This window comes from Stegodyphus dumicola, chromosome X1 (genome assembly GCF_044657685.1).
Source record: "Stegodyphus dumicola isolate Sdum_Otavi_A_Nest chromosome X1, ASM4465768v1".
Classification (NCBI taxonomy): Eukaryota; Metazoa; Arthropoda; class Arachnida; order Araneae; family Eresidae; genus Stegodyphus; species Stegodyphus dumicola.
The window spans coordinates 167,656,998-167,669,113 of NC_140780.1; the positions used below are offsets into that span (position 1 = coordinate 167,656,998).

The 12,116-nt window shown below is 32.9% G+C and overlaps 1 protein-coding gene and 1 long non-coding RNA gene across 5 annotated transcripts in view; one reads left to right on the plus strand and one right to left on the minus strand.

Annotated features, from left to right (window-relative positions):
* The window catches only part of ple (tyrosine hydroxylase ple), a 133,646-nt gene that overhangs the window by 96,711 nt on the left and 24,819 nt on the right, over positions 1 to 12,116 (minus strand). The gene's annotated exons all lie outside the window — the stretch shown is intronic.
* LOC146993355 (uncharacterized) overlaps positions 1 to 12,116 on the plus strand; it is a 76,559-nt gene that overhangs the window by 18,111 nt on the left and 46,332 nt on the right. The window contains exons 2-3 of one of the 3 annotated variants that reach the window (XR_015038354.1): positions 8,235 to 8,317; positions 9,968 to 11,801. The exons of 1 other annotated variant lie outside the window; for it this stretch is intronic. This is a non-coding gene — a long non-coding RNA (uncharacterized LOC146993355). Of the gene's footprint in view, positions 1 to 8,234; positions 8,318 to 9,967; positions 11,802 to 12,116 lie in introns of those variants that run through there. One more of the 3 variants, XR_015038355.1, reaches the window with a different exon arrangement.

Sequence of the window (12,116 nt, forward strand, 5' to 3'; positions counted from 1 at the left end):
GAGCGGTAAAATTTCTGAACACTGGTAGTTCAACCTGAGTTTGATTCCAAGCGAACGAGCCAGTTCTACGAGAGTTTTCCTGGTTTTCCAGTGTGTAACGTCTACAGAAACCACTTTTCCTTAGAATGTTCTTTACGAAGACATCCTTTCTTTTAGGAAGATTGCCCCCCGCGTGCTTTGTCATAATCAAATAAAACAAAATAAACCAAAGCTAAATCTGGTTCAGGTAGTATATAAAAAAGGAGATAACTGCCATTTTCAAACTTGTCGTTTTTATTTATATACCTGTTTAAAGTTAATAAATTCCTCGTTCCCATTGATTGCTTGACTTAATACCCAATATTATAAAATCGGATGCCACTAAAGATACTGAACATGTTTGAGTAAATTTCTCTATCAATTTCCTACTTAAAGAATTTTGAAATTTAAGATAGATCATTATCTACATTTCTTTGTCAAGAAATAAGCAGTATACCTGTGAAAGCTAGTATATGTTAATGATTTATTTGTTTTAATAGTTAATTTTTTCTTTTAGTAAAGGGGATGGAAAATCGAGCTAAATTTATTTAGAGATGACGAAAGCTTTAATCAAATAGAACTTCTAAGGCTCTATACTGCGATACTGCACCGAGAACTGGATTTCGTCAATCAACTATATCGCGGCTGTTGGAGAAATGAAAGGAAACTGGTAACATTGAAAGAAAGGCAAAGGCAGGAAGGTGTTACCGCCCTTCCAAAATCGTTTTCAGAAGGCTTTCACGCAACACAAAATTGCCGCATACTCTGATTTGTAAAAGACTTAAGAAAGGTGCACGTGGAGTCAAGCAACATTCAACCTATTAATATTCAACTTGGCACTATCGAACTGATTGCTTAGTATCCTGTGAAGAAGCCACTGTTGACAAAAATGACGGATTAGAGTGTGCTCACCTCAAGTGGACAAAAGCGGTGAATAACAGGTGATTAGAAAAAGGCGTTATTCTCAGGCGAACTGAAATTTAATCTCCACAGCCCCGATGAAATATATACCATTAAGGTTTGAAAAATTGCCATGCTTATTTTATTAGAAGAACAATGAATATCGGGTCAAATGTTTCGAGAAAAGACTGTCCTGTGTAGGTGTACGTTGGCTTCACTGCTTAAATACAATAAATGCTGGAAAATACGCTACACAGTTTTCTATCAAAGATAAGTTTGTGTTGGCAGCATTTAGGCGAATTATAGAAGGTTAACTTATTTAAATTTAGTTTTATATCCACATACATACAAAAGTTTCACTCCTAATTATAATGAAAAATGATAGAGAAAATAAAATTCTCCGAAGCTTTAATCAGATAGCATTCATTATTCATTATCACCTACAGTAAGACACAATAGGCACACATATACAGAATCCCAGATAAAACGTAACTGGAGTAACCTAAGACCCATAATCACATGTATGATAAAGATCTTTCGAGAACGTGAATGTAAAACGTAAATTTTAAACATCAAATTATATTTTAATTTCGCTTAGTCCAAATGCTTACAATATTTTTCTTCCTGCTTCCCCATTTCAAAGCAGTTTTTTAATCGCTTAGTAATGATTTGAACAAATTTAACTCTCATTTTAAGTATAAGCATTGCGGAAACAATTGCAGTGGAATATAATCCAATCAATGCGGGCTAGTGTTCGGTTGAATAGTGGGATGTACAATGACAAACATAGTTTGTACAGGCTGCCAATGACCAAACTATACGCATGTGGAATCGGGCCAAATTGTGCACGAATCTGTTTTCTGCTCTGGTATGCCACGAAGCTTTCTGTAGTGAGAGTGACTATCGTCGAGATTATTTTCTAAGGTTCATGGACACCAGCTTCTTTATATATGGTAGCATTTTCACTTACTTAGACAAAATTCTTTCATCCTTACTGCTCTTATCTCAGCATCCTCGGGCCACTTCTCATTAAGGCAGCTCCCATATAAACACGACATGTCTTTCTCAAGATTGGTTCTGTAATGTTGACAAGATTCTGGAATGCTTTTTAAGTTGATTCTATAATCGAAGGACTGGCTAGTCAGTCAGATCAGAGGTCGGCAAACTATGGCCCACGGAATGATTTGTTTTAGATGAAAAATTATACGCGCTATTATGAAACGGCCGATAGTTGAGCTGAAAATTGTGAATTGAACGCTACTTGTTTGTCGCTGTTTTTAAAAGTACCCCCCAAACAGGCGAATATTTCCTCATTTCGCTATGGCGGTGCGCGTTATTTCGTGTGGAATGTTACTTGGAGATATTTTGTTATTTTTAATTTATTTTATTCATTACCTACCATGTAGTTCTCAAAATCAAATAAGAAGAGAAAAGTACACCTCAAACGTTGTGATTTTTAAGCAGAATGGAGTACAATTATTTTGTCACAGAATTAAATGGCAATGTTTTGTGTTTAGTATGCAGTGGCATGATAGCTGTGGGAAAAGAGTACAGTATACGTCGTCATTAAAAGCAACTAAGCACGTGACATGGTATTCAACCCTCACAGAAAATTAATTATTATTAAAACTGAAAAATTTAAAAACAGAATGTGTATCACAATGCAATTTATTCACAATAACAAAAAATGATAATGAAGCACTAACTGAAGTCAGTTTAGGAATAGGTCATTTATTAGCCACGAAAGGAAAATTACGTACCGATGGTGAATTAATTAAAACATGATTGCTTGTGGCAGCTAAAGAAATATGCCCAGACAAAATAGAGATGTTTCGATCTGTCAAGTCTTTCGGCGAGGACAACTGTTACAAGCCATGAGAATACCGAGAGCCATATCAAGCGTCAGTTAAAAGACAAGGCAAAAAAATTCAAATGGGTTTCGTTGGCTCTTGATGAGTCGACAGATATTATTATCACTGCCTAACTGCTAGTGTTTATTCGAGAGATCAACGCAGAATCTGAGGTAATTGAAGAATTAGCTTCTATGAATAGTCTGAGTGGAACAACTATAGGTGAAAATATATTCAAGGAAATCGGAAAAAAAAAACCCGCTAAAACAGTGCAATTTGCAAGGAAATTAGTTAAAATGTGTCCCAACTGTGGGTAGAAAAAATATACGTGGAATGGATTAGAGGACAAATTTTAAGGCTTATGAAGATGTTAAATGTTTAAAAACTGTGGTAATTCATTGTATTATTCACCAGCAAACTCTTTGTGAGAAACACCTCAATGCGTTGTTGAACCAGTTGCATCAGTAGTAAACTTCATTCACTCTCGTGGATTTAACCATTGCCAGTTTCGTCAATTTTTATTAGAGATAAAAGCTGAATATCTTGACTCACCTTATCATACAGCTGTTCGATGGCTTAAGAATGGGAAAGTTTTGTTAAGATTCTTCGAACTGCGAGAAGTTATAGATATTTTTTTAATGAGAAAAGTTTCGCACAACCTTTATGATCGAACAACGAATTGGAAATTAGCATTTGCGACAGACGTCGGGGTATATCTCAACGAATTCATTTTAAAATTATAGGGGAAAACAGCACTCATCTGTGGAATGTATTCTATCATAAAGACCTATCGACGACAATTTGCATTGATTGAAACACAAATATCATTAAACAAATATGACCATTTTTCATGCTGTAAAAAGTTTCACATATTAACGAAATTCTCATTCTCCGAAACATTCGCGCAAGATATATTTTCCTGAACTTATACTACAGTTTCAACAGCGTTTTGTGGATTTTGATGCAAGTGCAAACTATATTTCCATGTGTAGAAACTGTAATTACAGGGGCCAGATGGCGATGTGCATCTGAGCGCCTTTGAGCTGATTTAGAGATTTTGAGACTGCGAACGGTGTTTAACGATAATTTTTGTACGTGCCAACTAAACTGAATTTATTCGTGTTTTCTTCATTGTCATGTATTGTTTGTGTCGTCAATAAAATTGAAAAAAAATTTCATTGATTTTTATATTATGTATTGTTTGTGGAACTCATATGATATTATATCGATGCGCAGACTTTATTTAGAATGCGAAACACAGGATTTCGAAAATAACGGAATAAATCCTAACAGTTATAGTTGTATTATATCCGTTGTTGTTAAAATCGATACCCAAAGATTTATCATTAGAATTTTCTCGCAAAACACAGTCAAAAATGAAAACGAAATAACTGTTTCATTGGAATTTTTGAAGATAGAAATTCAGTGTCCCGAGCGAAATGAGCAATTAAGTAGAGACTTTAATTTAAACACGTTAGATGTGCGACTGGAAACTAATTTTAATTCTTTACAAAAAATAATAAAAAACATGAAGGTTTAGTAAAAATAAAGTTGATTACAGAAGAAAAAATAAATTCGAACTTTCCTACAACTTCTGCATTTGTTGTTGATGTGACAAAATGTATATTTTGTACAAAACCTAAAATTGATCATGATTCTATCTCTTGTCTCTTACAATCGAATAGCGAAAATTATCCCTTAGAAAAAATAATATGTGTGTTCCTGTCTTTCTAAGGCAAACGTATATAAACAATGTAACATAAAAATTGTTTGTGGAATTTGTAAACGCTGGATGCATAGCGAACTGATCTGCAATGAACCCGTCGTTTCCCCCCCCCGTCTGGAGTCTGGTCAGAAAGGCGACATAAATAGGCGAAACGTTCTTTCACCGGTAGCATGTATGAATGAATGTGATTGCGAAATGCTACTTGAAACTTGCTCGGCGGTATTGATAGGTAGTTCTCAAAATAAAGAGATTAATATTTTGTTGTATAACGTGTCACAAAGATGTTTTTTGAAAAAAGAATTAGCGGTAAAAATGAAATTACCCATCATTAAGCAAGAAATCTAGCATTTTTTACTTTCGGTTCTAGAGAGCCAATACAGAAAACATAGTATAATGTAGACCAGTTTACTCTTTGTAATTCAAGTGATCCGGAAAAGAAAATTGCAGTTGCAGCTCTTTTGACTATCTGTGTTTCTGGATCGCAGTTTAAAGTATCACATAATAAACTAAAGCAGGTGCTTGCGAAGAGGAGCATTCAGTTGTCAAACATAAATAAATCGTTAAGGGCTGAAATTGTCTTTGCTTATTGGAAAGCAATATTTTTGGGATATTCATTCAAGAGAAAAGGAACGATTAAACAAATCTCTGTATTTGATTGATACCCTTTTCGGAAGGGTTGTTCGATGTCTAATTCCTCCATCAGATTTAAATTCGAAACAGAACATTTCTATTATGAACACTGAATGTTGCGCGACATTAAATGAAAGCCTAACAAAATTTTAGAAGTTAGAGTCAATGGGAATAAGTAATACGGATAGTTGTAATTTCAAATTTAATGAGGAATTTATTTATTTCTCAATTCGAAAATAATTTGAAATATGAAAATGGAATGTATACAACTAAATTATTCTGGGAAGGAAAACCAGAAACCTTGTCTAACAATTTCGCTGCAGCAAATCGAAGATTCAACAAGTGACATTAAGCCCGTTTATCCTTGCTGTGACTATTAAATACCACATACGAAAATATAAACATGAACAAAGCAAAACTTTTGAAATACTTATTTGGTACTTTATGTGGACGATCTTTTTTACAGAGTATATACAATAGAGAAGTCTTTAGAAATTTCTCAGAGTGCTGTAAAATTTCTTAAAGATGTGAATATAAATTTAAGAAAGTTTAAAACTAACTCGGATGAGTTGAGAAACTTATGGCACGAACGAGGTATGTCTGATATGAGAGAAGCTAATGAACGTCCTTTGAAGGTTTTAGGCATAATGTGGAACACGGAAGAAGATACGTTTAAATTAGATATGAAATCCCTTCTTGACATGATCAATGATTTGAAGAATTCAAAACGCAATGTACTTCAAAGGGCGTCACTTAAAGTTACTTCGTACGTTACTTCGTTACGTTTGTACTACAAAGTTATCTGAGTTTGTTGGGATTGTTTCACCCTTTGATGTTCTCATAAAATTATTAATGCAAGAAATATGGGAACTTGTATTAGGATGGTACGATTAACTATAAACTGCACTGAAGAAAAAATGGGAAAATTGGTGCTCTCAGATTCACCTCTTGAAAGATTTTACAATCGAAAGAAAGTATTCCTCCTCCTCCATTGAATTTAATGACAGAATTAGAGCTGCATATATTTTCGGGCGCTAGTCATAAAGCTTTCGGAGCAGTTGCGTACTTTCGTTATGTGTTAAGTAATGATTGTACTTACTCGAGTTTTATCACTGCGAAATCTAGAATTGCGCCACTGAAAAGGTTGAAACTACCGAGGTTTGAACTAACGGGAGCTGTTATTGCTTCTAGACTTTTCCAATTTTTGAAAACAAAGTTCCTGTTTCTAACGTATATTTGTGAAGTGATTCTTTAATCACTCTTCACTGGATTAAAGGAGAAACTTCAAAACAGAAACTTTTTGTATCGACCCAAGTATCGGAAATGCAGTCTAGAACTGATCCTACTGATTGGCATCACTGTAAAGGGAAGCATAATCCTGCAGATTACGTATCTCGAGGAGTGACCGTGGAAAAGTTTATGTCCAATCCCGATTTGGCTGAAAGGTCCGGAATGGCTTCGGCGGAAGAAAAAGGAGTGGCCAAAGGACTCTAATTATGAAATTTGTCCAGAAATTTCTCCAGAAGTATATTGCGAAAAAAGAACTAAATTGGAAGATACATCATCGCCTGTGTGCGAAGTTCAGTCGAGTGCGACATCTTTGAAAAAATAAAATAGTTTGAGAAAATTACATCGTGTTATCAGTTGGGTACTCCGATTCATATATAAAATTAGAAATAAAACCAAGCGATATAAAGAACTAAGCGGTTAAGAACCTAATGATGCTAAAATGATTTGGACAAAAATTGTTCAAAGAGAAGTTTTTGTTGAACAGCTGTTCTGTTTAACACATGGCAAAACAATTTCAAAGACTTCGTTTGTTTTGGAACTAAATCCCTTTCTTACTGAGGATGGAATAATGCATGTTGGTGGAAGACTCCAAAAGTCAAAAATTTTCCTACCTGCTAAAACATCCAATTATTATGCCTGCAAAACATCCCTTCGTAAATTTGTTAGTGGGGGATGCACACAGCAAAGTATTTCACGGTGGAATTTCTGCAAATTTGATAGAAATACGTGAAAGATATTGGATAGTTAAAGGAAGACAAACTGTTAAAAATATACTAAGAAAATGTATTTATGCAAGCGATTCGATTCGTCTCCTGGTGTGCAAGTTACTGCTACTTTACCAGTAATCGAACAGAAGAGTTACCTCCTTTTTCTGTAGTAGACATAGATTTCGGTGGGCCTTTTTAATACCAAAGACAGTGAAAAACAAAAACTAAATCGTGTTATTTATTTGTGGAGTAATCGCGAGCTCTTCATTTAGAATTTGTTGGCAGCATGACCGCAGAAACATTTCTTCTTGCGTTTCGACGATTCATTGCTCGTCGAGGTCTGTGTTCTCAAATTTTGAAGGATAACGCAAAAACTTTAACGATCGGAACTTGAAATCAAAAATTTGTGGACTGTCATTAGTCACCCAACAGTGAAAGACTTTTACGTCTCCCACAAAATCCAATAGTGCTACATAGCTGAGAAAGCTGCGTGATGGGGAGGGGGGCTTCTATGAAACATTGATCAGATCTGTGAAACTAGCTTTACGAAACACTTTAAAAAAAACTACTTCATACCGAGACGAGTTAGAAACTCTAATTATTGAAACTGAAGGTCTGCTTAACTCTTTTACTTATGTTTATTCTGAATAACATTAACCTATGAATCTACCTCCAGCTCATATGATATTGAGGCGCAGAGTGAATAGTTTTCCTCCTGTCAGGCTTAATTTTGATTCTAATTTAGTTAATAGGAACGTGTTAATTAAAAATTTTAATTGTCAAGAAAGAATGGTAAACATTTTTGGAATAAATAGAGAAAAATTTCTGTTAATGCTCAGATCACTTCATTGTGTCAAGCCTACAGGTAAAATTACTGAATTTAAGGTTACTGATATTGTATTAAGCGATGCTGATAAGCTACTTAGACATATTTTTAAATTAAAAAGAGTTATAGCAGTATTTCCTGGCAGTGATTGAAAAGTAAGGTCTTGTGAAATTAAAGCAGGTAGAGATCAGTCATCAAACCATCTGTGCAGTTTTTATATAATATCAAAATCAATAAACAAATTTAATTGTTTATTACATGTTTATTAATCTTTACTGTTGTTACAGGATTATTTCAGATCTGTATGGAAGTGCTAACATGTATCAAAATTATAAATTGCCAGTTTGCTCTATGTTATTCCTCATTTCAGGTAACTTTCAAAATTACTTGAAGGTGAATAATTCTATTTATATTTTTAACAATTGTACTTTCTTTTAAATATTTTAATAGTTTTAATTGGGCATTTTAAGAGCTTCTTTTGTTTTAAAATTGTATTAGTATAAATGTATGAATGAACCCCTGGTCATTCGGGGGGCAGTATGTAGAAGCTATACTTACAAGGGCTAGATTGCGCTTTGCATCTGAGTGATGGTGCTACATTGCTGAGTTGATTTAGTGTCTTTGAGACAGCGAACAAAGTTTAGCGATAATTTTTGTAAGTACTAATCATAACTGAATTTATATGTGTTTTCTTAATTTTCATGTATTATTTGTGTCTCAATAAAATTGGATAACAGTCATTGATTGAACTGATCTCGTCTGACAGATAAGAGGCTTTAATTATTTTACGTGTTTTGAATATAGAATTGAATATAAAGCGAAACTGAATTAGATGTAAATTCTTAGTTACAAGACCCTGTTCCAAAATCCATTTGACTGTATTATTGAGGAGTTTCGATCAGACCTTCAACTGGAAGTGATTGATTTTCAAAATGATATGATATTAAAAATGGTGTTTAAAAAAGGATTTAACTCAACTTTCCAAAGATCTTTATAAACATCTTAGGAAAACCATAAATATGCTCATAATAAAAATAATATGCACGGGGATAGATATCCGCGTTTGGGAGTACTTACCAATGAAAAAAAAAAATTTTGAAAATGAAGTATATAAAATCTCAAGTCAGATCATTATTAACAGATAACCATTTGCAAACAACTTTAATAATAAGAAGTACTTATTTTGAACTCCAGTGAAATATTATCTCATAAAAAACAATTACATTCTTGGCAATTGAAATTTCAATCTATTATTATTAAAGCGTTTTTAATATATGAACATAAATCTTTTATTTACTTTATTGTAAGTGTTAATAAAATGTGTATAAATATTATGTTCAAGTATCACTTCACAATACAAAAATGAACTTTTTAATGGCCTTTGAGAAAATTACTCATTTATACCTTCATATTCGCTACATGGCCTGCCGAGCCTAAATGGTTTACAGTTTGGCCCTTTCTAAAAAACGTTTGTCGACCCCTGAGTTAGATAATATCTAGCACTTTAAGGCACTATGCGTGAACCCCTTTTTCTTTGCATGCTTTTCCTTTTTCATATCTTGAGCCGTTTGTATCCCGTTCATAGTTGGCCTTGCAATGAACTTTAATATCTTCTTACCTTTTAGACCTTTTTCCCCGATAACCTTACTGCATTGCGATGGATAAGATTTCCTTTTTTACTCATGGCTATTTCATATACCTGTTTTCATACTAGTTAATTGATTTCATCGAGTAGCACTTTTTGGGGGATGAAGGAGGTACAGTAAGTATCTAAATACACATAGCCTTCGTACGTTATGTAGTTTTTAGAGCATTTCTTGCATACTATTTTTCCTATCCGCTTTTCATTTTAGGTACAAAAATATCTTGGGAAGAGTAACATAATGGGCCAGAAATGTTGTTCCCGGAAATTCTCTTTTATTTTTATTTTTCCATTGGTAGTTTATTTACGCTAATGTTTTATGATAGAAATGTTTTAATCGTTTTACAGTAAAAATAATTTAACTTTTTTTTATAACAGGGCCTGGTTAATCAGCTTCATTTAGTTAGGAGTTGACTAGAATTGAAAAGCTGATGCGGTTTTAATTCCATCTGAGCATACACCATCCCAAAAGCAAGCAAGAGATTATTTTCGGTAAATTCAGGTAGTTAAAGATGAAGCATGACTGAAAATATGGTTAGGTACATTTCTAACGTTAGAAATCTCTTTCCTGTTTCACAAACTTCTACGAACAGTTGCTGTTGGCTCTAGATTTGTAACTATTTGAGGAGAAAATGTCTAAATCTTATGTCATTTAATTAATACAGTTTCAAGTATAAAAAATCTGGTAGAAAGCGTGAACAGTTGCTGTTTGCTCTAGATTTATAACCATTTGAGGAGAAAATGTCTAAATTTTATGTCATTTAATTAATACAGTTTCTAGTATAAAAAATCTGGTAGAAAGCGTGCGAAAAAAAGATTTATCATATAATATGATTTATTACTCAAGATAATATCCTTTCACCTGTACATTTCGACATCTCTAATATCTCAGCGATACGTTTATAATATGTCATATGACGGCGAACTGCTTTCGCATTACCAAATCGCTCCTGGAAGTCTAAGATTAATATCACATCTTTATGCCAATCTGTCATATTTGGCTGTCGCAAGTAGTGATGTTAAGACAGATAGGCTCTGTTGTTATTAGCATCAGGTAATTCAGCAAAGTTAGTAATATATATTTATGAATAGTACAATATCATCAGATAACTGCCTAAGAAATTTTGATATGTTTCTAAAAATAAGGAACCAGATATTGGAAACGAGAGGTATTCCAAGAAAGGTATTCCTTCGTATTCCAAGAAATACGAAGGAAAGTATTTCCTAGAATCAATTTTCTAATTAATATGTTTTAGAAAATAGTAAACGAAATATTTTATTTATGCTTTTTTATGAAACAAAATAAAACATTAATAAATAACCCCTCTCTTTTTTTCCATTTTATAAAAAGAAACTTCGTTTGGCAAACGGCAAAGTAATATTTAAGAAACACTCTTAGTAAATTATTGGAAATACATCCCGCTTTTCGATATTTCACTTCAAAATAATGGAACATACTTTAACAGCTAGGCTGCTAATAGCAGAGCCCTCTCTCACAACGAAATGGAAAAGTTAATTTTAAAATAATATACATTAGTTCACTTTTCAATGTTCTAAGAAACAAGTATATTTTAAAAACTGTATTTTTAGATAAGAACGAATGTTGTTTGCCATTAATTTTAAAAAATGTCATTTAAAAGTGAAATGTCTTACTTTTTCCATAATTACCAAACAATATTTTTAAATATAAACTTATTCAGAAACATTTCCGTTGGAATACGGAAAAAGAAACACTGCAGCTATTAAAGAAATTAATAGCAAAATTATAAGAAATATGAAGTGATTTCAAGCTCTGTCAGCTAACAGTTGTAATAAAAATATTTCAAAGTACATTACTTAACGCCTAGTTTGCAAAATGGACTAATATCAGACTCCACTGTTATTGTTGGGCGCATCTTTTATCAAAACAAGCATATGCATAAACTGCTAACTTCGGAGAAAGTCACGTCACTAAGTCCTTAGAAACAGATAAGTTCAAATTAGAGATATCTTTAACTTTCCATTTTCGCGTTCTTTACGTTACGGTGCCATGTCTTCAATTTACCATCCAAACTTCTTGGAAACTTGTTAGGTGTCAGTGATGTTGCCCATTTAAAAAGATATAAGAGTTTAATGTATGCTTTAAATTTATATTAAGTGATTTGAAAGCAATACTTGTAATGATTATTGTGTTATTTTTAAATTAGGTCTCTGACTGATGTAATTCATGACACATTTAATTGATTAAGTTTATAAAATACCTAAATTACGATTTCTGTAAGCATTTGTGTTGTTACTTTAATTTTTAAAAAGTGTTTCTGATGACATGTATTAAGATAATAGTTAGCGCACTTCCCAACAATGAGTTTTATTTAATCAATAATGCTAGTTTATGTATTCATATTTTTAATCATACAGCCAAACATATATCAACACAACTGTAATGATTGGTAATACATTAATTTTTTGGATAATTGGTAATTTAATAATTGGTAATACATTAAGTTTCTGATATTTAAGTATTTTCTCCATCCTTTTTGCATACATT